At 33.6% G+C, this 26883-nt stretch overlaps 1 protein-coding gene and 1 long non-coding RNA gene across 32 annotated transcripts in view; one reads left to right on the top strand and one right to left on the bottom strand.

Annotated features, from left to right (window-relative positions):
- pcdh15b (protocadherin-related 15b) overlaps window positions 1-26883 on the top strand; it is a 513920-nt gene that overhangs the window by 50534 nt on the left and 436503 nt on the right. For all 30 annotated transcript variants that reach the window (XR_015944907.1, XR_015503430.2, XR_015503428.2 and 27 more), the window contains one exon: window positions 17154-17257. The gene's annotated coding sequence lies outside the window, so the exon portion shown is untranslated. The remainder of the gene's footprint in view (window positions 1-17153; window positions 17258-26883) is intronic.
- Window positions 3130-5420, bottom strand: LOC147841267 (uncharacterized). Of its 2 annotated transcripts, none has more exons than XR_015503854.1 (7): window positions 5345-5420; window positions 5024-5070; window positions 4700-4727; window positions 4465-4524; window positions 4037-4153; window positions 3826-3929; window positions 3130-3246 (listed from the first exon to the last, which is right to left on the bottom strand). It is a non-coding gene; the product is annotated as an uncharacterized LOC147841267 (long non-coding RNA). The 2 variants fall into 2 exon arrangements; XR_015503855.1 differs by having other exon boundaries at window positions 4465-4518.

Here is a 26883-nt window from a genome sequence, read left to right as displayed (position 1 = left end):
AGGGCATAAAGCTAATTTGCAGCCCTCGTCCCTGGTTAGGCTTTACATTAATAAATAAAAAAAAAACAACCAAGAATAAAACACAATACAACAAACGTACAGTATATACTGAGCCACAAACATAAAATGCAAGTAAATCTGCAAAAAGAGAAATGTAAACGTGACCAACCTGAAAAAAATACACTTAATGCTCACATTGCTGTAAAGATTTCCACCATTCTTACAGGTTTACAGAAAAACTGGGAGTTCTGATTGTAACTTTAAATCAACAGGCATGGTATTCCATAGATGTGAACATTTTACTGAAAAGGATGACTCACCCACAGCGGTTCTGCATCTGCGGATTCTACAGTTCCCACTTACTGCCCCTTTAGTCTTCGCCCCATCACTGCTGAACTTATGTACCAACTCACAGACGACTTTAGGGGCAAGACCATGTATACACTTAAACATGTTTTTTTAAAATGGAAACTTCACACATCAAATCCTAAGTTATATTTTTTTAGGAATTTGACAATGGTGCCAATTTATTGGTATTTGATCCATTTTTTAAGTTTGTAAAGAGACATTACAGGCCTAACAACTGACTGAGTTACTTGCCCCCAGATTATTTCACAATAAGACATACATGATATGATAGCATGCAAAAACATTTGCACTGCTTTAAGAGATATATATGTCTTATCATACGAAAACAGTTTAAATTTGTCTTAGACATTTTCTTAATATGGGCATCAAACTTAAGCTTTGAGTCTATGATGACACCTAGGTATTTAAATTCACTCACTTCCTTGATTTCCTTTTGGTCAATTTGGATTTTCAATACATCTAGTGCTCTGTTTTTTTTTAAGGAAAAACACATTGAAACCGTTTTGTTGTAATTTAGAGTTAAACAGTTCCGCAGCCAGTGGGAAATACAGACCAGTTGCTTGGTTAACATTTCTGCAGCCTTCTGTGAAGTTTCTGCTGTTACATAAATAACTGTATCATCTGCATACATTTGACAACCAACATCATTGGTTTGAGGTAGATCACCAACTTTCAGGTAGATCCTTTATATACAAGCAGAAAATCAATATTGAGCCTTGTGGTACACCTAATTTGCAAGTCTTCACACTTCACACCGTTAATTTGAACACGTTGCTGTCTACAATCCAGGTATGATTTAAACCAGCTTAGAGCTTGTTGTGAAAAGTTAATTTGTTGAGCTGTGTCAAAACATTCTAGCTGTGTCACAAATAATTCAATGGTTTATAATTAATATAAGAGTTTATTTATTTAAAAAATAAATGCACATTTTGTAGAAAAATATTGAAGTCCACATGAATTCCACACTTTTATTAATTTGTATTTATTCTTGTATTTATTCATTTTGCCAAAATTCTAAAAAGACAAAGAAGCATGTGAATCGGACATGCTTGATGTTAAATGGGAGCTGCTTTTCTGACAGCATACAGTATGTGACCATGAGTTAATCTGTCTTTAACCACTTAATGCTCTAAAACAGTGAAATAAACAAACTCTGAGTAAAATGCTGTAGTGAATATTTTTATAAACAGTCAGTTATGTTTTAAGTGAACATGAAAAGTTAGGATAAAGTTTCATATGTGTCATTATACTGTCTTAAAGTGCCCCTAATTGTCTCTTTTGGATATTAACTTTCATGTAGCGTATATAGCAATTGCTTTGTGTATGTAAAAAGGTCCTGCAAAGATCAAAGTGCATGTTAAATGAAGTTATTGGCTCCCAAAAGAAAGGGCACCCTTTTGAACTGCCTGAAACAATTTGTCTTGTGAAACAATTTCAGTCTTACAGCACAAACCTTTGTAGGTTTAAAACAATTCTGCATAATGGCAGCCTATCGTCTTCATTGACCGCCCCAAAACAGCTGCTTTGAATATTAAAACCTCTATAATTTACTGAGATTTAAGGTCTTTTCATGTGAGTTTTTTATTCGAATCCAATCCGATGCGTATTAATTAATCTGTTTTGAAATAATTAGCAAAACAATACAAAATTGGGTCTTCGGATAGTGAAGATAATTTTGTTGTCCATTCAATTTGAAATGAGTACTTACCTACATGGTTTCCAGGCTGTTCCGCAGCCACCTGCCACAATCAGTCTTTGTACCGTGTCTTTGTATTCCATACTTAGCTTAACATAAAGCTTTGTGTTGCGAAACCAAGTAGATTAAGATCCCAAATCACATACTTGTGCATTGTTCTATGCCATTTTGTACTATACATAGTGTACACTGTAAAAAATTTGACCTTAAATTCACAGTAAATTACTGGCTAATAATTGCATTACTTTCACAGTAAATTACTGTATGTAAATTCACAGTAAATTATTGTGAGGTAGTTCACAGTAATTTACTGTGGTTTTGTCACATTAAATTATTGTGAAATTACAACCATATATTGTAACTTTACAGTAGATAATAAAGTCTGTTACTGTGATTTCACAGTATTATCTTGTAGAATTAACTATATTTTACTGTGAATTTGCAAAACGATTACTGTGATGTAGCAGTAGGTTGCAGTTTAAATACCTGATTTAACTGTAAAGTTACAATTATATCCCGGATTACTGTAATTTAACAGTTTGGTGCTGTAAAATTTCAAAGCAATTTTAGGTCACACAAAAATGAAAATTCTATCTTGATTTACTCACCCTCAGGTTGTTCCAGCTCTGTTAAAAATGTTTTTTTGTTAAACACAGGAATAAAAATATCAAATAATCCTCTTTGTGTCCAAACAACCCGAGGATGCGTAAATGACGACAGAATCTTCATTTTTGGGTGATCTGAGAAGACTCTAAAATCAAAATAAAAACAAACACACATACATTTTACAGATTTATTTAACAGCTTAATGACATCTGTGTAAACATTTCAGAAAACTTTCAAAAGGTGAAGGTGAAGCCTCAAAAAATACTATAAGAACATATTCATAAAAAAATCTGACATCATATGTAGCATACATATATAAAGCAGTGCTTCAGAGTGCGCTCTCTCTGTCTCTCATTATATATATATATATATATATATATATATATATATATATATATATATATATATATATATATATACATGAGAGAGAGAGACAAAACTTCTTGCTAAATTAGGCAGTCGTCTATTCAAGGTCAATCATTTTCCTGATAATTTTACACTTGCTGGTTGATGTGTCTTCTCTGCTTCTTTGACTTCGTCTGTCTCCCATCTCCAAACTGGTGCCCAAAAAGCACCTATAAGCAAAAGAGCAGACAAACAGTTAGCTTCATACAACACTACTGGGACACTACTGCTGCACTACAGAGCAAAATTACTGTTAGCTCAGTTTGAACATGCTGACAATACTGTAGCTCAGTCAAACTGCAATCATTTAAACAAAAACATCTGAAAAACATTTCCATCACAAACACACAATCAAGAACAGTCCAACAACAAATAGTGGTTTTAATGACCTAGGCAGAGCATTTTAAAACAGTTGATTTGATTTACACCTTCTGTTTACAGACTATAATCTAATGCTGGGTTCACACTTATTGCAAAGTTAACACATGCATCACAGCACTTGCTCTTGAATACTAGCAGGATGTTTCTTGCATCAAGCTAATTTTTCATGATTTAAATATTAGGAAAGTTTTGCAAAAAAAAACTTGATTGAAGTGATATAGCACTTGTGTTGTATTCATTTCAATCAAGTTTTTTGCAAATATTCCAAATATTTTTCAACGTTTTTTGAGTTTCACTTAATTTGTGCTGCCCAGTAAAAATTTCCCACTATTTATGCATTTGCAATGACTTGTATGTAATCCACTCACCTGAATAGGTAACTTCACATATGGTATAAGAGCCCCATCCTTTTATAGACAGCTTCCCCTCTGGTCTCCAGCACAGACAAACAATTTGTGTCTGCAACACGGCCCTTTATAACAAGGGGACAAGGGGAGTCATGACTTGTGCTCCTATACATTCCTTGTTTAACCCCCCCCAAAACAAGCCCTCAGTTACAATATTTATTGTAGACATTACCTTAAATTCCAGAGTGCAAAAGGCAACTTCAGCATACTTCAGTTTCAGACCAGATTTAAAGTCAGTTGTGAAATCCAGGTGAGGTCCCATGACCACTCGACCCTCCAAGGAATAAGACTAAAAGGGGGAAAGAAGGATTAAATTAGAGGTGTTTGTGAATAATTAAATTTGTTTGTAGAAACAAAGTTGACATTCCATGCTCTGCCTATTAAAAACCAAGCAAACAAACACACATGCCCAGGAAAATTGCTAATAAAAATAAAAACTATAGTTTAAAAAAATCTTTGTCTAATATTTACTACTACTGGAGGTACTGGTGGAACTTCTGGAAGAAGAAAAAGAGTTTGTACAAGAAACTGCTCACAACAAATCTGTGAAAAACCTGACATTTAAAAATCTAATAAAAATGAGGAAGACATCAACATTACCTTTAATAATCAAGTGAGGGTTGATTGGTAGCATCAGTGTTTCAACATCAGTGGCTGTGGCTGCAAAAAAATTTGAATATAATAAGAGTAGAATAAGACTCAACCTAACACACGCACATACTATATATATATATATATATATATATATATATATATATATATATATATATATATATAGGTTTAGATTGTGGTAATGAATTTAGGTTATATTTGTGTGCTCAGAATTTACACTCACCTCACACTTCAGCTATTATCAGGTACACCTGAACACCAAAAAATAAAATCTACAGTTAGTGACAATATACAATTAGTTCTCATTAGTAAATGTTAGCACTGGATTAACACCAGTGAGAAATATACAATATGTACTGTGTTAGTGTTAGTTTAAAAGAATACAACTGAATTGTATTATAAGCCTCATTTAATAAAACAGTTAAGACTTGTTTCATAATGAGTTTAGTTTATTTAACTAACTTAACGTTAACGTTACAGTGAACAAAATTAACATACATGATGGTCACTAACCGTAACGTTAACTTAAGTGAAGGTCAGAGCTTACCTTAACGTTATAACAGTTAGTCATTTCACCTTTACTTCAGTCTTGTACTGAAACAGAAAATGCAGTTAACAAGAAGTTAATTAAAGAAAATTCCCTTTCTTTTTTTCAGGAACTAACGTTAACGTTATGCTAATACCTCAGAAAACACTACAATCACCATCTGGCGTCGTTAATTTCTTGCTTTAAAAAAAGGCGCGCTTAAACCCTGTCCGTGCGAGTACAACTAAAGTACTCGGTAAATTCCTGTTAAATGACATGCACTATACAGAAATACACATACAACAATCATTTAACGGACAAAAGTCATATTTTAACACTTACCGAGGATGAATCCGTTGGGTGAAGAGACGACGGCGTTGTCTGTGGTGATGGCGCTTGTTTGCGGTCGAGTCGAGTCAGTTCTATTCAATGAATCGGCTCCTTTAAGTGAACAGTAAAGAGTCGAATTCGGCTCCTTTAAGTGAACAGTAAAGAGTCGAATTCGCCTGAAAACGATTCCGTTTTTGTATAATATTGTAAGACGCAAACATATAATTCATTAATATTTCATCATATTGCTTGGTTCGTGTACTGCTTGTACACGAATTGCTTGTTGATCACTTCGAGCTCATGAACACGTCTGATAAAATATCTGAATCTGATTCAATGTCACACGAGTCCTGAACCGAAGCAGTGCAAGAGTAATATATTGATTGAATTATAAAGTTAATTATTTTCTTCGCCATTCAAAATATTACATATCTCTGACTTTAACAATAAGAATAAAGTTCGTTTGGAGTGTATTGAGAATTATTATTTTTTCCTCCCAGGATTCATTTCGCACCAAGCTGCATCAAGCTGTAAGTTAATGGTGGATGAGAAGGCACATAATATTATAAATATTGCTTGTAATATGTAATGAAATAAAGTTTTAACAATTTTTCATGCGAGAATGTAGTTCTTCAAAACTCAAATCTGTGGACTGTTAGTAAAGATTGTGTGTAATTTTAAGTGTGTTTTGCCGGTAGCGGAGATCTATGACCTCCAGGCGGTAACGGCGCTCTTTACTCATGTATCCGCCGAGAGGCGCCTGTCTTCAGGCTAGACATTGGGACAATTGCCCCGTCTTCGATGGCTCTATATGCGTCCGAAAATGAAGTTTTAACTGTTTTTCATGCTAGAATGTAGTTGTTTAAAACTCTAATCTGTGGTTTATTTATATAGATAAAAAAAATAATAATTTATATATATATATTTAATTCTGAGATTAGTGACCTCCAGGCGATGACAGGTGCCCAATACTCATGAAACCGTCTAAAGCAGACATTTACCCTGACATTGAAATAATTGTTGGCTGTTTAACAGTCTTTGGTTTCATTAATTAATTACTTTTTATTCCAGTTTATTATGTTTTGGCTAAGCACACAGTTATGTTCATTAAATATTATTTCCTATTTTTATGTTAACTGTATAAAATTAAATAAAGGTGCAGTACAATCAAAAAGATGTTGGTAACCAAATCGTTTTGGGGGCTATAACATTCTGTTATTATCTGTTAAAAGTTCATTTGTATTAATTTCTAAGTTGAGTTTAAAAAAGGTTTGAATTTCTATAACTAACGTGCAAAAGATAGCCCTTTTCACAGTAATTTGCTGTAATCATGCTACCTGCTGTAATTTCACAATAAAATTATGAATACAACATATTACTGTGAATTTTTCAGTTAAATACTGTGAAGGGATACTAATGTAATTTACTGTGAAAAATTACAGTAACTTGTTGTGAAAACCTGGAAATTTTTTACAGTGTAAGTGGTGCATTCACACTGAAATTCTAAAAAGAATAAGTGCACTTTAAATACCCGGATGATGCACTTACTCAACTGTTAAAATGATGTGTGGAATGTTGGACACTTCAAGCATTAGGGTCAGAGCGCGGTTATACTTATGGCAGGTGTTGTTTGGTAGTTTGCTCGTTTATTTTGCAAAATTGGCAACCGTCGGACATCATCAGGGAAATGGTTTGAGTTTCTGCTTATTAAAAAAACTTTAGTGTTCTATTTGGGACAACATTACATTCATATACTATGCTGTTAAGTGTGTAAGTGCATAGTGTACAGTGTGCCATTTGGGATGCAGCAATCATTTCTATTTTGGATTTTGTCTTAGCTTGTATGGCAGCCCTGAATAGTCAAAACGCCTCTCAAAACGTCTTTTTGCATGTGAAAAAACAAAAAGAAAATTACTTTAATATTATTATTTTTTTAATTTTATGACAGACAAAGGTTTTGTAGAAAGTGGGACAATTCTATTGACACAACATGAGGTCGAATGTACTTTTTAATGTGTGAAATTTACAGACGAAAATTTCAATACTATTTCGTTTTTCTAATAAGCCTAATTTGGATGTTTTGGCTTAGCCTGGTGGTTACCATGGTAAAACTCAATACAGGCTGACCTGCAGCCCATAAAGTCTCTCAACATGCGTTCCTTATTATTTCATTTACTCAGCGCTGGCGACGTTCATGATGCTGAGGGGATTCTGAATTTGGACTCAGCTGAAATGTTAATTGAATTTGCTCGTGCGCGCTTACGGAAAATCCATGCTCATTCTGTTTTTTGTAAATTGATGCAAGTTGGAGCAAACACAACCATCTGCTGTGAAATGGGAAACATGGGTGGAGGTAGAGTTGGCTGCTGGAAAAATCTCCCCCTTAACTCTCATTATGCTAAAACTGTCGAGTGGGTGTGTGTTTTGCATACTAAATTTCCAAATGGAAGGCATCTCTCTTTTAGCGTGCCCTTTTTTCGGTGGTATTGTACCAGATGCTGTTTGCCTGATATTGCATTCGTGCAACCTGGATGCTGTGATAAGAACTGCAGCTTTATGCATGTAACTTTTTGTATTCGCTGTATTTTGGTGCCTAATTTAAGGCGTTGGTTTGCGCTGACGGCAATATTCTCTTCCTCCAGGATAGAACCTCTTTCATGTAGAAGCTAAATTGCATGTCTAATTTGGATCTCATACAGCAGTCAAGCATCACAGCTCGATCAGGATTATTTTTCTTTTATAATCTCACAGCAGGACTCTTCACATAAAGAGAAGTCTGTGCATTTGTATTCCAAAGTCAAGGAGCAATTTTTTTTCTTTGTCAAGTTTGGAGGCGGCAGACCTTTAAATAAACACCCTGGTGGTATACACCCTACACTGTAAACGATTTCTGTTGTTTTCACGGTATTATACTGCATTTCTCAACAGTTGTTTACTGTATAAGCTGTGCACAGTGTGTTACTGTATATATTGCTATTTTCACAGCATGATAATGTATTCTCAACATTTCCATACTGTGAACATGATTAACAGTATGCTACTGCAGATTTTACAATGAATTTTGGGAAAAAATCAGTTACTGTGCATCTAAATACAGTACTGCAAATGACCATGAAAAACTACACACACTTTATATTATTATTATGTTTATTTTTTTTTTTGACAAAGTATTTTGTGAAGAAAAATAAAATAACCTATTTCTTCAGACTGTTCAGTGCATAAAGCTGTCCCCTGGTTTTCCATATTTGGGTGTACTGCACCTTAATTTTATAAGGTAAACATGAAAATATTAAATCATTTTTAATCAACATAAATTTGTGCTTAACCAAAACGTAAACTGGAACAAAAGTAATTGATTCATGAAACCAAAGTTAGCTTAAATGTCATAATGACCAGCCTGCTTTAGACGGATTCATGAGGTTAGGGCACCCGTCATCACCATGGAGGTCACATATCTCCGCATTTTCAAAACAATATTTTAAAATACCCACCATCTCTATAAATAAACCACAGACTTGAGTTTAAAACAACTACATTCCGGCATGAAAAACGGTTAAAACTAAATTTCATAACACATTCATTATAGAGCCATCCAAGACCGGGGCAAGTCTCACATGTCTAGCCGATTATAACCTCGTTTCGCCGGATACATGAGTGATGATGGACACCCTGGAGGTCAGAATCTCCGCTATCGGCAAAGCACGCTTACAATTTACACATGATATCTATAAATAAACCACAGATTTAAGTTTGTAAGAACTACATTCTCGCATGAAACACTGTTAAAATTTCATTTCGTGACATATTAAACGCAATATTTATAATATTAGCTGGGCTTTCTCATCCGCCATTACCATTTGCTTGTTGATGTGAAATGAATTCTGGGAGAAAAAAATATTAATTCTCAAAACCCTTCAAACGAACTTTATTCGTATTGTCAAGGTCAGATATATGTAATAATTTCGCTGGTAAAGTGAATAAAAACAATGTTACTATATTGTAATCAATATCACGTTTGCACTGGTTCGGTTCAGCACTCGAGCGACTCTGAATCGTATTGAACCGTTTGCTCGGGAATTATTTGATCACACGTGTTCACAAGCACATTCAGCAATATGCAATTAGTGTATAATTAGTGTATAAATGCCTGTGGCCAAGCAGTATAACGAAATAGTAATGAATCATATACAAAAAGGAATCTGTTTTAGGCGATTTCGATTCTTTACTGTTCACTAAGGAGCCGATTCATAGAACCGAACGGACACGACTCGACATGCAGGCAACGGCTCTCCTAATTTGAAATTCACCTGACGTCTTTCATCCAGCGAATTCATCCTCGGTAAGTGTTTTAAAGTCAAATTCTGTCCGTTAAAGGATTGTTTTATAAGTATTTCTGTGTATTGTGTGTGTAATTTAAAAGAATTAACCAAGTGACATTAGTTGTAGGTTCTTATGTTATGTCACGCTATCCGTTAACAAACGGTATTTTAAACAAGAAATAACAGACGCCAGGCGGTCATTGTAGTGTTTGCGAGGTATTAGATGCAGTGAGTTTATCTTGAGTGAGTTTTTGACCATACGTTAAGTTACCTGAAAAACATAACTTCAACTTATTGTAAGTAACTGCATTAATGAATTCTCTATTTCAGCACAACACTGAGATGAAGGCGAAGTCACCATGAAAAGTTAAACGTTTACCGTTAAGGTAAGCTCTGGTCTTCACATAGTCATTATGACTAAGCTATCATTATGGTAAAATTTTTCAACTGTAAGTTAGTTATTTAAACTAAACTCATAATGAAATGAGTCTTAACTGTTTTATTAAATGGAGCTAAAAATTAAATGCAGTTGAATTATTTTAAGCTAACGTTAATATTAACTAAATACATATTAATTGTCTATTTCTCAATAATGTTAATAAGCTTGATGTATAGTGTGTCATTAATTGTACATTTAATTTTTGGTGTTCAGGTGTACCTGAGGTGAGTGTACGTTCTGAGTACACAGATATAATCCAAAGTCATATCCATCCTAATCTAAGAGAAATTGATGGGGTCAGGGAATGATTTGTGTACAAATGTATTTTAACCCCATACAGATTGGTATGGTTGTACCATAGATTTAGATTAATTAATGTTAAGTCTTATTTTACTCTTATTATATTTATCTGTTTTTCAGCTACAGTAATTGATGTTGAAAAACTGATGCAACCAATCACTCCTCACTTGATTATTCAAGGTAATGTCGATGTCTTCCTTATTTTGATTCGATTTTTAAATGTCAAGTTGTTCACAGATTTGTTGTGAGGAGTTTCATGTACAACCTCTTTTTCTTCTTCCAGCAGTTCCTAAGATAAAAAAATCTGGTGTTAAAACAGCCACGGCTATGCTATTTGCCTACCAAGTGCTGAGTAAATATTAGACAAACATTTTTTTTTATAACTGTTGTCTTTGTGTTTATTAGCAATTTTACTGGGCATATGTGTTTGTTTTTTTTTCAAACAGCCTGGAAACTGTAAGTTTAGTTCAAAATGTTATTTTATGCTATTCATTTTTGTCTTAACATGGATTGCATGTTGAAGCTATCGTTTCATAGTGGGAAAATGTAAAAGAGAATCACTGAATACAATGGCATAATGATTCTGCTTGTTCAAAGAAGGTACTTGATTTAGTTTTCCTCAAGCGACACATCAGTTTTTATGACTATTGCTTGACACTTGAATTGAAGGGACAGTTCACCCCAAAATGAAAATAATAGCATCTTTGGCATCCTCCACTTGTTTCAAAATAGTTATATATTTAATTTGTTCCGTTGAACACAAACTCGTATTTTTTAAAGAAATTTGGTTCAAATATGGATGTCAATAGTTACTGGTTACTAACATTCTTCAAAATATCTGCTTTAGTGTTTAACAGAAATTCAAACTAGTTTAAAACACGTGGAGTAAATAGTGGCAAAATAGTAAACTATTCCCTTAAATATTTTATTCTGAGACTTATTTATATGTGTCTTGTCTTTTGTCATATTGTCCTTCTAGCCCAGATTGTGATGGACCTGGAATGCGACACCAGTTACTCTTAAGACAAGAACCGAATAAAGCACAGATGTGGAGGTATTTGCAGCCAAACTAACTGGAGGGAAGGAACCTTTAGGTAAAAACACCTGCTTTATTTAGATCTGAAGTATTTTATTTGACATAGAGATTTATTGTTTTAATTCTAATTTAAAGCAAACAAAGTTGAGCACCCCTGGTCTAAAAGCTCAAAAATGCTGTTTCCGTGATAAGGTTAAATGTAGTTTAGAAATAGATTCATTAGGATCAATGCTTAAAGTAAACATTTTCTTCTCTCTGTAGACCAAACATGTTTACTATCCCTCACATTTTAATAAATTGTTTCTGTTTTTGTTTCTTACAGTGTGGGTGAACATACTACCTGGGTGTCCAACAAAGGCTGCACAAGAACTCATTTGATAGCACACATTCTGTCCTGTCTACATCTCTGATGACCTGTAAGTGCTTCGACATCAGTGAGTAATACATCTTTATATTGTCATGCATACAGGATTTCTGTAAGCTTAGCTTTAATGTTAGTTTCTAATCAGCAGTGACTGTTTTAAAAAATTAAGTATTTAAATTATTCTCAACGTTTTACTGATGCTGTGCACAGTAACGTTATGATGATTTAGTTTGAGGAAATGTCACTAGAGGGTTTGTATAAAAAATAAATAAATAAATAAATTGTATGAAATGACTCGATAAAATGTTTATTTGTCTCGCTGACATGCCATCACTGCTGCATATTAAAATACAGTAATACGAATTGACCGCAGAATATTACCACAAACATTTCATGAAGTAGGCTAGACTGCTCTTTAGTTCTCTACTCAACTTTAACACATTTCCTCGTGTCGCTGAGCCTCTCTGCAGATTTTGCCAAAAATGAATGCTTAGTGATTACTTTGTTTTATGCAAACCAAATATCAGTAACTTATCATTAGCATTATTTTAAAAAATCACCCACGGCTTTCATGTTCTCTAACGCAATCTTATCTGTAAGTTAGAAGTGGATTTATACGTGTTAAAAGCCTAAAAGTATTTAATTAACATTAGTTACGTTAAATTAGATTATTTTTATTTATTTAATTTTAAATATGTAGCCTCTTAAAGTGAGAATGAACTGTGTTCACCCCTCTTAAATTCGTGGAAGCACTAGTAGTGTGATCATGGAATCAGATATTCGAGCTATACAGAGTCGGACATTAAGTTAAGATGAGACTTTATTTTTTACACACCTGTGTGGACACCTGACTAGCGATCTTCAAGAACAATGCCCGCTGATCTTTTCCCCATTAACGTTAGTGTAATTGTGAATTGACAACAAACTGTATTTCACCAACAAAAACAATTAAAAAAACTTATATATATATATATATATATATATATATATGTATATATATATATATATATATATATATATATATATATATATATATATATATAAAAACAACAGTGCAGTGTTTCGTTTCTGAATGAATTAAATGGTTTGATGGATGATTAGTTTTTACTTCAGTGATTGATTTTGCCTGTCATTTTTGCAGGATCATCAGAAGTGCTGCTGCCCTTTTTCACTGTCCCTTTCCACATCATTTGGCCTTCATCATTTCCTGTCTTGTAGCAGTATTTTCACCTGTTTTTAAAATTGTAATAATTTTTGATGCATTAATTGTTGACTGGTTTTAATGATCAATTGTTTATTAGTGTTCTGTTGCTTTGTTATATTGAATTATTGCTACTGTTTTAGCATGGTTTACACAATAAACCATTATTGTGAAGTTAAAGTTTCAGTTTCTTTATTTTTCTTGTATTTCTTGAACAGTTAAAATAACACTTGTGCAATTTTTGAAAATTTTTACCCATTATAAAGTAGCACTATTAAATAAAATAAAATAACATTTAATAACTGTAAAATACTATACAGTAATAATAAAAGTAACGTTAAAATACCGTAGTTCTTCATGGTAAAAATGTACAATAAAATACTGTTTTCAGTTTTGCAGTATGTGTATCACTACTGTAATTGGTGTTACAGTAAAAATCAACAACAGTAAAATGATGTATTACATTTTACAGTAAATGTAATACTAATGTAATTAGTATTACAGTAATTTTACCGTTTTATGAAATACAGCAGCTACTGGATAATTGTTGCCAGTAACTTACTGTTGATTTAACAAGAAATCGTTTACAGTGTATATTTTGTTTGTTTCTGGTGTTATTAAGAATCTAATTGTTTGGATTCTGTGAGTACTGTAACATTCCAATGTATTTTTATATCTTAGTTTAAATAGAAATGCAAAAACAAATGAAAACAGAATCATTATTGGTGTGGTTTTAGTGCAGTATGCCTTTCTTTTAATACCACAAACAATACTACTATACGGTATGATCGTTAGTGTATCTACATTAGTTCTACTGCAGTAAAACCATGATGATCAAAGGTGATTTGCAGCGATGGGAACAACGGTGCTATAAATAAACGGCTTTAGTAATGGCGATACTTTTTTTAGTAACGAGTAATCAAATGAATTACTGTTACCCCTGTTACAACGCCGTTACCGTTACTGACAATAAAATGCACGTTGAAATGTAGAGCTTTGCATCAGTTTGAATGAGTGAGTGTGGATATTTCCCAGGGATGGGTTGCAGCTTAAAGGGCATCCACTGTGTAAAAATGTGCTGGATAAGTTGGCGGTTCATTCCACTGTGGCAACCCCTGATTAATAAAGGGACTACACCAAAAATAAAATGAAAAAAATGTATGATTAAATGCACACCCCAAAAATTATATAGCTGTTTGTTCGAACTACTTCAAAATGAACTGAATCAACACAATTCTTGAGTATTTCTTTAGGACACAGTGCTACCCACTGGTCTCAAATATACTAGCCGCATCACATAAATAATTAACTATATGCGACAAACAAAACATTATTTGATTAAAAAAATATATATATAAAGTGTTTTTTTCCTCTGGGTTAAAGTAAAAATAAGACTGTGGAAAAAAATCCACTATTTTCCTTACTTTTTTGCAATTCCAAAGCCACGTGCACCCACAGATGGCTAAAATCTGCTTTTTCTCCATCTCGCATTCAAGTTCAGGCTGTTTTATTGACATGACATTTTGTACAGGATTGCCAAGGCATTTTAGATGTATAAAATATGCAATACATTGACAGCATCAAATTAAAACAGTATACCGCAAATCAGAAATAAATGATAGAAAAAAGGATTAAAAACAGACAGTATCTCAAAAGAATGTAATAATTATGAGAATAAGGCTTGTCGATTTTTTAAATAAGGCAAATGAGTTGTTCAAATTGGTGTACAAATAATTTGCTGGCAATTAAGATGTCGTTTCATCCTCTCCTAGTATTCATCAAAGTTTTTCGAGTAGTTCAGATTTTAAAGAAAAAGAATTTAGTATTTCTCTTGCTCTTGCTGCTGTACGCATAAAATTAACGACAGCTTTAGAAAGCAAAAGCAAAATCCTAGACATTTTAGTAGATTTAGAAACCCACCTGGATGCAAAAAGGCACATTTCTTTGGGTCTGCAGAGCACATGTGACGCCTCATTTACACGGGGCTTCAGCGTCAACGCTTGGCAGAGGGCGTGTCTGAAGTTGGGGCTGACGCAATCGTCATAGCAGCGTCAGCCAATGAAATTAGTCAGCTATAGGCTACTGTCTGAGCTGGTGTATTTGCATACAGCTACCTGATTGGCTGACGCTTCTGTCGACGATTGAAAAGTCGAGCAAGTCCCAACTTCTGCAGCGAGCAACGTCTCTGAAGCGGCGCCGACGGATCCACAATGCAGTTCGACAATGCCTGATGTCACCCATTCAAAGTGAATAGGAAGCTGACGCCCCGCGTGAATGGGGCGTGACTGTCTGTGGGAGTGTTGACAGAACAAGCAGTAAAATACGGGTTGATGAGAGAAGTTTTTCTACTTTTTAATAGATCATGGATGTTTTGTTGTGTTGGGCAGATACAAATGCTGGATGACATCAATACAAAAAAACAGTCACTAAATCTACTTGGGCGGCAGTTAATATAAAAGTAAAATCTATGTGTGGGAAGCACTGGGACAACTTTAATGTTCTGTGGCAACCACAGATTAATGTTCAATCTACTTACATTTTTAAAAACAATTAAGTTATCTTAATAGATTTGGGACAACATGAAGGAATTGTGTGGAACACAGCACTTTTTACAGCCTACATATGCACAGTATGTGTGTATTTAAATGCAAATATCGCTAAATCCAATGTACTTTTTAAACTTCCCAGTGCGAAAAAATGAAACCTGGTTAAAATGTATTGTGGTTGGTAAGTAAGAGACAGGTTTTGGTACTCATGTTTATTTTATTGATGCCTGCTTGATATAACCCAAGTATTTATCTTAATTTCTAGTTGAGCACTGAATTTTGTGTGCAAGGCCGACTCGGTGCACTTGAAAAAATCTATTCTAATTCGTCTGAGAGGATGTCTCAATTAACTTAAGGTCATTATTTAACACTCCGCATTGATTCACGATGACTTGAGGAAGAACACAACATTGTTGGTTGTTCATCCAACAAGACTCAATGACCTTCTCTTAGAAGTGCGGCTAAAGGTCGTAACTGATACCAAACAACAAAGGGGTTAATTCAGATTAGGCTGAAGAGCTTAACCTTTTCGACTCTGCAGACCCTGTTCTATGTATATGAAAGTTGTGTAACATGCAGTAAGTGTGCAGACTGTGGATAGTAAACACTATAGGGCACATTCACTCCATGCAGAAATCTGCATTCTCATATATTATTCACTTTTCATTTCAAAATTGACCTCAAAATGAAACTAAATGCTCAGGTAATGTTGCATTTTCTTTTATCAGGAAGAAAATAGTATACAACAAATCTAAACTCTTGAATTTTCAATACTTGGATGTATGAATGTTAGCGTTTTTAATCTTGTATTATTTTATTTGTATATATGTTTATTATTGTAGCTTTCATTTTAATAGATTAATAGGTCCTGGTCATGGAGTTTCAGGAATAGCATGGATTTTTAATAGGTCTATTCCAGACATCCTTGTTTTATATTTTTTTCGTCCAACCCATGAAATATCAGTCGTTTAAAATTTGACTTCCCGTTTCTCAATTTCTGATTGTTGCTGCCAAAAATGACTGATTTGGTCTCAAAATTTCTCAAAATTTACATCAGTATTTGCAGAATTTTTTTTGTTGTTTTGCTGTGAAATATATACACAATTGTACACATCAGATCTTCATTATTTTGACATCAAGAGCCTTTAATAATTTATTAAAAGTATCTATAATTTATATAGATGTATAACTGAGAGAAGCCAAAGACTCTAGAATACACAAGACATGTCACTTATATAGATTTGAATTGGGAAATGTGTAATGGTCAATATGGCGGATGAACCCCAATGGAGCCAATCATTGATCGTTATAGACTGACATTTCTCTGAGGAGAAGCTTGGATCAGACATGCTTTTACAACAATTTTTTTTGTGGTCAACAAACACACTGTAATCTCAGCGAATACTTCACAAACAAAAGAAATATATCCACTTGAAGCTTGAAATCTGTATTTTTAAATGAACCCACTGCACTTGAAAACAAAAGTTTTTTTGTTTTTGTAATCTGCATCGGACAAACATGGAGTACAGTTCGTCATGTCAAATGCACATAACATGACAGCAATTACTCAAATGCCCACAAACTTGGTAAACAAAGAGTCACTTTCTTTTCTGTAGGAGATTCACCATCAAGACCAAGTTGTGAATCACTTCAGAAGACCAGTGCAATCTGACGATCATTATCCAGGGGATTATCATCTGTAAACACGGCTATAAATGAGGTTAGTGTTGTGATCTCTTTCCTTTTGAGTGTGCATGCACATTAGCTCAGGCAACCTAAAAAAATGCAGATTTTGTTTGATTTGAACATTTAGAAAAAACACTTTTTGAGACAGTTGTGCCTTAATATTATTGGTGATTCCAAATATGTTATGTAATCGTAAGCTTGGCAAACAGTTTTGGAGAATTCAGTGTTTCCCCATTTAGTCAGAATGCCTGAGCATAGTGCCCGAAAGGTGTTTGAAGATGGCCGCCGTCTGATATGACTTGCCTTAATGGGACTTTGGAGAAACATGAAAAGAAAGTGTTTACCTCCTATCATATCAAGCTTTGTCATGTTTAATACATGATTAAATGATGAAAATAAACAAAACATTAACAAAATAAACAGAATTATACTAAAATCGAAACTAGCGCATAGCAATAAACAACAATAAAAACATTTACTGATCAATACAAGGAACTTGGCTTTGGTCAAATAGGCTTTGGCTGAATATGCATTGCGATAATGTCATGACACATCATGATTTCTATATGATAAGGTGATTTTTAAGTGTGAATATAATGGTATTTGATTTAAAACAATGCAGATAGCATGGAAATTTAACAATGTGCTGGCTAAAATATATCTGTGTCAATAAAAAAAAATCTGAACCTATCTACATTTTGTGCCATTTGATTAGTTTTGCATTTAATTCTGTGATCACAGAATGGCTAAATTCTGCAGGGAAACAGCAGGTTCCTGTTTTTCTGTTCATTAAGAAGTCATAGAAATTCATCTTTTTAGTTAATTTTTTTTAATAAATATAACTTTTTAATATAATTTATTGTATGAAAAGTGTCTAAATATTTACAAGACTATGAGAGCGGTTTTGATTTATTGTACTAAATAAGTGTAAGAATGGGTTTTAACCACAGTGGTTCGAACTGTAGTTCTGCCTAAAAAGTGACTTCGAGTTATCAGTATTGATGGTAAAAAAACTGTACATTTCTAGTCAAACCATTCTTTTGCAATCTCATACCAAAAATGGAAATGAGGGCAGTATTAATAGCTATAAATGTAGGAGAGTGTTGATATTATGTGATTGTATTGTATTGCAATATGGAACAATTAAATGTTGATGTTAAATCATAAGTATTTCACAAATACTTGAAAATGAGATGATTTAATGACAATAATTCTCTGTGATTACAACTGAATAATTACAAATAACTGTATAAAATGATAAAATATGAAATTATAAAACATATGATATTAATTATACCCAGCGTAAATATAAAGTTAAAGTTACCAGAGGTAAGGATAGACACAGGGGGAGGGAGAGAGAGAGACAAAGAGAGCAGGCCCAGAAGTTAGCCTGATTGCAGTAGAGTCAGAGAAGATAGACTCCAGAGGAGGAGAGGAGCAGAGCAGGAAGAGACAGGCCAGGAAAAGAGAGGCAAAGAGACAGAGCAGAGTTTTACACCTTTTTTTGTATCTTTCTTGACCGTGTGACTAAAGCCCAAATGAGACATTCAAACTGGCCAATCAACATGTGACCACATCATAAAACCCCCCAAAGTCAACATACCAGACCCTGATCTAATCAGTATCTGCCTTTGGAGTCAGTATGGACCTTCTTGAGTCAAAAATACATGTTTTGTCATATAAACAAATGCATAAGATAATTTAGCCTCTAACATAAGGTTGTTGTTGTTATTATTAGATTTTTATTCATTTTTTTTGTCTACCACAATAAAAGCACATCTTTAAAACATGCCAAATGACAGATTTGGAATGACACAAGGATGAGTGAACAGTGACCGGATTACCATTTTTGGTTATCCCTCGAAGTCATTGTCATTCGTGTCATCACAATCACTTCAACATCTCCTTTCTATGCAAATGAGCTTCATTATGCATTGCGGATTATTCATGAAACATCTGTAATTGAAATTGCATTTAGCAGACATATTTGACCGTATGTTCTATTGAGCGAGACTGAAGTAATCCATCAAATGAAAGCAAAGAGCGAGCGCCTGTTATAAGTGAGCACGTTCATTACTTTGCAATGCAATTGCAGTATGATGAAACAATACTTTTGCATAGCATGCTAGGCTGTGGTAGCGTGGTTTAGCATCCTTTGCAACCTAGCACTCCGATCCGACCCGCACCCCGGGAATTACAAAATGCATTTAGCAGTAATTTAGTTGGTGCTTTCTCGCTGTTACTTGATTTGCATAATTCTTTCAGCGAATAATAGGCCTCTTAAACAGTGCAGACAGCGCATGGAAATAAATAGCACAGCCAGCAGGCGCAATTCCTTCTTAGTGAATTCCCACTGATCCCTCTTTCATTTCTTCAAATACATTAGCAGTATGTCTGACACGCAGCAGCATCAAACTTTGCTTCGCCGAGATTTACAGACTAGAGATCTCCAAACCCCTGCAAGCTTTCCGAATTGTTTACTCGCACAAAAAAAAAACTAAAATTGACAACAAGCAGAATCTTAGACGACTCCCTCTCTTCCGTCAGTGCACCTTTTCCTTCAACCTCCATTCTTCCAGGTCGCTCCTGCTGGGGATTTGGCATTTGAGTATGAGGGATTTTCGTTCTAAATATTTGATGGTCCTGTTGAGGTGTGATCCAGCGCAAAGCTGGCATCAAAAATTGTGTCAGACAACATGCGAGGGGTCTCGTGGAATTTGGAAATGAATCAAAGCCGTCAGCGTGACGCTGGCATGCTTGCAATATTTATGAATCGAATGGATGAATTGGAGAATACCAGAGGTGTAGAGGTGGGCTGTTAATAAAGACCTACAGTTGAGGTCAGAATTATTTGCACCCGTGTTTATTTTTTTTCCCCAAATTCTGTTTAACGAAGACAATTGTTTTAACACATTTCTAAACATAATAGTTTTAATAACTCATTTCTAATAACTGATTTATTTTGTCTTTGCCATTAAAGTAAATAATATCTGACTAGATATTTTTCAAGACACTTCTATACAGCCTAAAGTGACGTTTAAAGGCTTTACTAGGCTAATTAGGTTAACTAGGCAGGTTAGGGTAATTATGCAAGTTATTGTATAATGATGGTTTGTTCTGTAGACTGTCGAAAAAATATATAGCTTAAAGGGGCTAATTATTTTGACCTTAAAATGGTGTTTAAAAAATTAAAAACTGATTTTATTCTAGCTGAAATAAAACAAATAAGACTTTCTGCTGAAGAAAAAAATATTATCAGAGATACTGTGGAAATTTCCTTGCTCTGTAAACCATCATTTGGGAAATATTTAAAAAAGGGAACAAATTTCAAAGGGGCGCTAATAATTTTGACTTCAACTGTACATTCAAACTTTTTTCTAATTCTATTCAAATTCTTAGCTTAGTTCTGTATTTTTCTGTGGTTACCACAGTGGAATGAATCACCAACTATTCTAGCATATGTTTTACACAGCGGATGCCCTACCAGCTGCAATCCAGTACTGGGAAACACCCATACACTCTCACATTCATTCACACACTCATACAGAGTACTACAGCCAATTTAGTTTATTCAGTTCATCTATACCACATGTCTTTGGACTGTGGGGGAAACCGGAACACCCCAAGGAAACCCACGTCAACACGAGGAGAACTCCGCACAGAAACGCCAACTGGCTCAGCCGAGAATCGAACCAGTGACCTTCTTGCTGTAAGGCCACAGTGCTAAACACTGAGCCACCGTGTCACTATTTATAATATATATATTTTTTTATTTAAAATTTTCAATCTCAATTTGTTCCAAAAATATTGCTACTTTATTCTTTTTATTCTTATTTTTTATTTTATTTTACTCAATAGTTTATAAGATTTATTAAAAGGATTAATAAATTGTCGCAGATGCACTTTCTATTTGAGCACGCAAATGCGTGTGTCATTTATTCTTGTTAACTGCCACAAATAAAATAGCGCTCCATAGCAACCACCTTCATCATAAAACCAAAACAAAAAAATGTCATCACAACACTAGGGTCCTTAAAGGGAAAAAGAAATGCTCAGCTAAACTCTGAGCAACATAAAAGCATTGTGATTACAAAGACCACACAACTTAGCCAGGAAATACTGACAGCAAATGCTTCCCGAAAGAACAGTGTGAAATGACATACAAAAGCTGTGGTGTATTATGTACTAACAGTTATTGTGTGAATAACTCTATCACCCCAGCTTATAAATTATTTAGTTTCTGGTTTAAAGTGCACATGCAATCAGCAGCTTATCAATAGCATATAGTCAAGGCTATATAGCATATAGTCTATGACATCTATATAGTCTATGTGGTGTACTGTATGTGACATATTGTCTGTGATTGAAGGTAATGATATAATAACCAAGAAAACGGTCTTTAATTGAAGAGATGAAGCGCGCGTCTTAATTACAAGAGTACAGAGGAACCTACTTCAAATATTTATGAGGATGTTTCCAATGATTGCCTTGACGAACGTGGCTGAATCAAAGTAATTATCTGAGGCTGCTGTCGAGTCAGTTAATGCGCTAGCCACAGTTCACCTCGGGATTTAATTAAAGCGCTTGATATGCAAACACAGCCCAATCATTTCATCAATACGTCTTGGAGAAATTGTATTCTTCTTCTTTGTTGCTTGTTTATCATACCTGTTGCTGGTTCAGAAGACTACTGACAATCAAACACCAAAGCTTTTCTGGATATAATTGAGATTTATTTATTTATTTATTTATTTATTTATTTATTTATTTATTTATTTATTTTTAAGCATGACTAAATACACTGAAAATATTTTTTTTAATGTTTTTTTATTTTTTATTCTTTGTTAAGGAAAAGTTGGCCAGGTTAAAAATTTCAGCTATTACAGGGTGTCTGCAGGGTATTCAATTTCAAAATCAAAATATTAGGCCTTAAAAAGTCTTGAAATTTGGTGTTGTAGGTCTTAAATCTTTTAAAATTCTTAATTTCCATGTAAATCTACCCAGTCGGACCAACACCATCTAATCACCAACAATCCATCCCAATAAAACTTTTAACAAAAGTTTCAAGCCCCGGCTGGGTCAGTGGCATTTCTGTGTGGAGTTTGCATGTTCTTCCCATGTTGGTATAGGTTTCCCCCACAGTCCAAAGGCATGCACTATAGGTGAATTGGATCAACTAAAATTGGCCGTAGTGTATGAGAGTGCATGTGAATGCGAGAGTGTAAGGGTATTTTCCAGTTCTGGGTTGCGCCTGGAAGGGCATCCGCTATGTAAAACATATGCTGTAATAGTTGATGGTAATTTCTGCTGTGGCAACCCCTGATAAGTAAGGGACTAAGCTGAAGGAAAATTAATGAATGAGTTGTGTTGAAAAAATGTGTATTGTATACAACTATTGTTTTGAAATTATTTAAATTATGTGGATAAGTAATAACTAAAATAGGTAATTTGTTCTACTTGCCCAAGTGGACTATCAGAAAAAAATGTTAGTGTTTAGCACTGTATTAATTTAAAATTTATATTAATAACTGTTACGATGGGAGGAGTGACAGAGACAACTGGAGGTAAGATCCACAAGGCAGGTTTGTTCAGCGTCAGGCAAGCAATGATCAAACAGGTGGTCAGTATACAGGCAATAGATCAGAAGGCAGGCGGCTAAACAGGAGAACAAAGGTAAACAAGGCTAGGATCTAACACGGAGAAACAAGACAGGGAGAAACACGTTGTAATGTAACTGAAACAGCTAACAAGACTTGGCAAACTGGATGAGTATATGAGTGGTTTATGTAGGGTGTGTAATCAGTCTCTGACAAGGCTCAGCTGGTGAGAAGGTAATCAATCTTGATAAGTGAGCAGGCGTGAGTGTGACCGGAGAGCATGTATGCATATGTAGTCCAGAGGAAGGCGGAAGTGTAGTCCTTAGTGTTCGTGTGAGAACCAGCGATCTCAGGAGAGCGATCGCTGGTTATGTGACAATAACGGTCTTCAAAAGGTCTTAAAAAGTTTTGAATTTGACTTGTTGAAAGCTGCAGAAACTTGGAATTTTTAAAAAAGTACACTGTTATTTTTTTTGTAAGTTACACAGTATTTAACTGTAATATGAACTGTATTTTACTGTAGGACAGTATACAACATGTTACTGTACTGTAAATACATACGCAGCAAGATAAATGGTGCTGTGAATGTAAATAAAGTATTTTTGCTGCCAGTAGGATACGGTGGATTTACTTTCATATTATGATATACTACAGAGTAAAATGGCTACTCAGGCATCATTAAAAAAAAGTTAGGCGGTACTTGAGTTTATTGGCATTGGTGGCCATTGGCACATCATTAGTAAATTCAAAACATTATATTATTTGTTTTTCCTACTGTGCATGTCTATGGTTACTGGTTTCCAACATTCTTCAAAATATCTTCTTTTGCATTCAGCAAAATAAAATAACTTGAATTTGGGGTGTGGTGAGTAAAAGGGTAGGTAGTTGAGGACAGAATATATATTTTTGGGTGAACTTTCTCAGCAGGTGAATGAGTGAATGTCATCCAATGAGGGCATTTGACCACCGAGTGCACTAAAAGGGGTGCTGCTTTGTTTGTACTTTGCTGGGTGACACTGTAAATTTTTTTAATAAAATTGAAATTTCATCATTTTGGTCAAACACTGTTATTTAACATTTAGCAAGCTGTGAAACAAGTATGCAAGTGTTGATTTAACAATTAAATAATATTTAGGGTTGGAGTTATTTAAGATAATAATAATAATAATAATAATAATATATGTAGTTGTTATTTTATTATTATTTATTAATATGTAATAATGATAATAATAATAAATAATAGTAATAATAAAATAATCATAATATGATCATCATTATAGCAATAATGCATATTAATAAGGAATAAGCAATAATAAAAATAATATATTATGTAGTTGTTATTTTATTATTATTCATTAATATGTAGTAATAATAATAATAATAATAATAATAATAATAAACAATAGTAATAATGAAATAATCATAATATGATCATCATTAAAACAATGATGCATATTAATAAGGAATAAGTAATAATAATAATAATAATAATATTGCTATTAATATTCTTTATTAATCCTTATTATTATTATTAGTTGTCAAATTAATTATTTATTCACTTATTATTATTATTGTTTTTTTATTAATTTTATTATTATTATTATTATTATTAGTTAATGTTTAATTATTAGTTTAATATTACTATAATTTATTATTATTATTATTATTATTATTATTATTATTATTATTATTATTATTATTATTATTATTAATATTATTGGAAAACCTACAGTATATGGCATACACTGTGAGATCAGAACAGGATCGAGTGTAAACCTCATCTAAATAAGAAAATCAAAGCTGTGACTTATTGGAAATGCTTAAAATATAATATATATAGCACACTTTAGGTGTGATTAGCACTTTCAGATTTCCCCTTTCAGATCACTGATTAAGAGTTGGAGAAACAAAACACAATCAATCATGTATAGAGCATATTATTAACATTCCTATATTCCACATCCCTTTCTAAATCAATTGAAAAAGCACTCCTACGTCCCATAACTCTTGAAGGTCTTGGATTCCCGTCTTCTGATTAATTCAAAAGCTTCCTTCTAATGTATAGGACATCATGCATGATCATGCATTATAATATTCACACACGGACGGCACTTTAGCAGAGGACAAAGGGCCAGAGAAACGCCAGCGAACTGCTCATCATTTGACATCCTCTACAAATGATAGCCTTTGGGTCTCTGACACATGATTGATTGTCAGGATCTGTACGAGTCTTGTGAATCATAATCCACTGATATTCTGTGCTGAATAGAATAGGACGGGCATCACCTTGAGATGGGACAGAGGGTACAGGATTGGCATATTGTACAAAATAAACCGCACAATGAATATTGCACATTACTTTAACATTGAAAACTATGTTGTTGATTGTGACTTAAAAAACACATGGTTTGATGTTCAGAATCGTCTAATTGGTGAGTCATGTGTTAGCTAATGCGGGACCAGCTGTGATCAATCATAAGCAAGTGATACTCTCGAAATTAGTTCATAAATAAACTACACTTAAAGCAGTTTGAAATAAGACTGCAGCATAAAATGCGGGGAAATCAAGAGGCATGGATACTTTTGTGGATTGTGTATATATTAATATACACATTAATATACAGATTTACTATTTAGTATATGACTGACCAATTGGCCACACAATGCACTACAGAACTGAAATGCAGAATATCAAACCCACAGATTAATGGAGACTAAAATGAACACTTAGTGTTTTCTACCGTGCTGTTAAAACCAGACAGCTGCAAATCATAAATGAAAAGCTTATTGAATTATATGTTATGAGACATAAAAATGGTTTAACAGAACAGTATCATTGAAGTATTTGAAGGAGGGAGCTTAAATTACAATGTACATCCTGCTCTGCGAAGTCAAGAATGTTTTCCATCCATTTGAGCCTCCAACAACAAAATCCAAGGACAATGGCAGCAAAAAGCATGTGCAATTTGAATATGCAAACGAAAATGGATGATATGTTGACACTGACCTCTATCTGATTTCTCTTGCTTGACTGAAGGACACTCCATTTGAGCACCTCAATCTCCAAAACAATTCTGCCAATTATGCATGTCTGCAATGGCTTTTGTTGAAACGGCTTTCACAGTTTACTTCTTCACATAAGAGTGCGTTTAAGTAAGATATACAACAACACAGAATTTGTTAAAGCTTCTTCAAAAAATTAAAACTATACTTTGCACAATAGAGTGCTCATTCAATTTTTCAATGGCCTTGATTTTGGAATTATTAGTTAACAATCCATATCTGTCAACACGCAGAATCTGACGTAAGTGAAGCCAACCTTCACGAATGACGTACTGTATTGTTGTCGTTAAATAGAGAAAACATTTGACAGGTAACTTTTATTCTAAACGTTTTCATTGTTTATTATTCAAATTGGCAAATTCTGACTGAGGAGAGTTGGATGTGCTGACCAGATTGTTTGTTTGACTAATAAATGACAAAAGGCTCAACAAAAGTTATCATGATATATATATATATATATATATATATATATATATATATATATATATATATATATATATATATATATATATATATATATATATATATATATATATATATATATATATAGGGCTGCTTGATTTTGGGAAAAATCATAATCACGATTATTTTGGTCATAATTGTAATCACGATTATTCCAAACGATTATTAGTTAAAGTCAAAATTATTAGCACTCCTGAGAATTTTTTTTAAATAAATATTTCACAAATGATGTTTAACAGAGCAAGAAGTTTTAACAGTATTTCCTCTAATATTTTTCTTCTGGAGAAAGGTTTATTTGTTTTGTTTTGGCTAGAATAAAAGCTAATTTAAATATTTTGAAGCCTCTTTTAAGGTCAATATTATTAGCCCCTTTAGGCAATATATATTTTTGATTGTCTGCAGAAGAAATTACTGTTATATAATGACTAATTACCCCAATTAAGCTTTTGAATCACACTTTGAATTTGAATGTTTGTTTTTAATAAAATATTATGAGCTGTCATCAAAGCAAAGATAAAATTAATCTTATTAATTATTA

This window comes from Danio rerio, chromosome 12, assembly GCF_052040795.2.
Source record: "Danio rerio strain M-AB ecotype USA chromosome 12, GRCz13ab, whole genome shotgun sequence".
Classification (NCBI taxonomy): Eukaryota; Metazoa; Chordata; class Actinopteri; order Cypriniformes; family Danionidae; genus Danio; species Danio rerio.
The sequence above is the reverse complement of the archived record's forward strand: the minus strand, read 5'-3'. Positions and strand labels throughout refer to the sequence as shown.